The following is a 2,040-nucleotide window of genomic DNA, read 5'->3' as shown; positions in this document are numbered from 1 at the left end:
AGAGCCCGCCGCGCTCGCGGGGGCTGCTCCGCGCGTGCGCGCTCCTTCCCGCCGCCGGGAAACGGGGGAAGGGCGGGGGCACGGGCGGGACCGGACGGGACGGGACGGGAGTGGGCAGAGTCGGCCGAGTCGGCCGCCGGGGGTCGGGGCAGTGCGTCCGTGCGCGGGAAGTTACCCTGCCGCCGCGTCCGACTGCGACATATACCTTCCCTTAACGAGAGGACGTAACCTCAAGCTGCACCAGGGGAGGTTTAGGTTGGACATGAGGAGGAATTTCTTCTCAGGAAAAGTGATTAGATATTGAAATGGGCTGCCCAGAGGAATGGTGGAGTCACCGTCTCTGGAGGTCTTTAAGGAAGGATTAATGGACGTGGCACTTGGTGCCGTGGTGGTGTTCTGTCACAGTTTGGACTCGAAGATCTCGGAGGTCTTTTCCAGCCGAACTGGTTCTGGGATTCCGCGTGGCTGCCAGCCCGGGGCGTGCGGGCCGCTCCGCGCTCGGGCTGTGCCCACAGCGCCCTGCGTGCGGCGCTCTCGGAGCGCGCCGAAATCGCATTCCATAGCGGATCCGAAAAGCTGAGGAGCTCGCAGTGATAATGCAGATCAATAAACAAACACTTAACGCGGCGCTGTGTCATGTAGTGCATTTGCTTCGTTAATGATTCGCTGTATTAATGAGCTCTGTCAGATGAGCCCTATGGTGCGAAAAAATGTGAGATGTGCTTCTGTGTCGGGGAAAGGCTTGGGAGGATGAAGTGCGTGACCGACAGTGCAGGCGGGGGAGGAATCCGCGGACAGGTTGGAAACTCCTATGAGGAGAGGCTGGGAGAATTTGGATTGTTCAGCCTGGAAAAGAGATGGCTTAGGGGTGACCTAATTGTGGCCTTCCAGTACCTGAAGGGAGCCTACAAGAAAGATGGAGAGACACTTTTTATAAAGGCGTGTAGTGACAGAACAAGAGGGAATGGATTCAAACTGAGAATAGGTTTAGATTGGGTAGTAGGAATAAATTTTTTACTGTGAGGCTGGTGAGGCACTGGAACAGGTTGCCCAGGGAACCTGTAGATTCCCCATCCCTGGAAGTGTTCCAGACCAGGCTGGATGGGGCTTTGAACAACCGGCTCTAGGAAAGATGTCCCTGTCCATGGCAGGGGAGTTGGAACTAGATGGTCTTTAAGGTCCTTTCCAGCCCAGGCTATCCAGTGATTCAAAGTGAGACAAGGGGGGTGTTGGGTAAGATCCAGATTATGAAATAGAAGAGGCAGAACAGAGCCTGGCATGTGATAGAAAACACGTCAGGATAGACTGAGCTCTGGGCGGGAGCTCTAGACCAGTGATGACTGGTCTGTAGTCAGAGGGCTGTGCAAAATAAATTAACCACAGCAGCTGGAGACTCTTGAGGGCTCAATACTCTCACCCCTGATTTACCACCTTCCAGGGAGCTCCTCACTAAAAGAAGCACTTTCTTCCAGTTTGTGTCCTGCAGTATCAGCTCAGATCATGCAGCTCACAGTGCCAGTATTTTTTCAATACCATTAATTTGTTGTGTCACTGAGCACAAGACCGTTACAGCATCTTGTTTTTAAGGAATGTTTCATCTGTAAGCTGTGTTAACTTACTAAGTATTCCGAAGTTAACTACAATAGCTGATAAGTGTTAACAAAGAGAAAATAATTCATGCACTGTATTCCAAATAGCAATAATGCAGTCAGTAGATTTAAGAGAAAAAAAAATAATAAAAAGCTTATGATCATGGTAATAAACATCAAAATCAAATACACTTGTACTTAACTGGTTTATACTTCAGGTCCAAAACAGTACTGAAGTCATCAGAACACCTTCAGTGCCTTATAGCTATGATCCCATTTCCCAATCATGTATTAAGCAAAAAGGGAAAAGGATGAAGTTCCCTGAAACCCGATATATTCAAATTCTATGGATTCAAGTCAGATTCAGACTTTTCTACAAGATTTTTGGTACCTGCAGCTTTAACGGAAAATTTGTTTTAACATTTTCAAAAAGGCTTTTGCTTCTCACCAC

The sequence above is a fragment of the Corvus kubaryi genome, unplaced genomic scaffold (assembly GCF_017639235.1).
Source record: "Corvus kubaryi isolate FWS band 111438036 unplaced genomic scaffold, C.kubaryi_AGA036_p1.0 132, whole genome shotgun sequence".
In the NCBI taxonomy this organism is placed as follows: domain Eukaryota; kingdom Metazoa; phylum Chordata; class Aves; order Passeriformes; family Corvidae; genus Corvus; species Corvus kubaryi.
The sequence above is the reverse complement of the archived record's forward strand: the minus strand, read 5'-3'. Positions refer to the sequence as shown.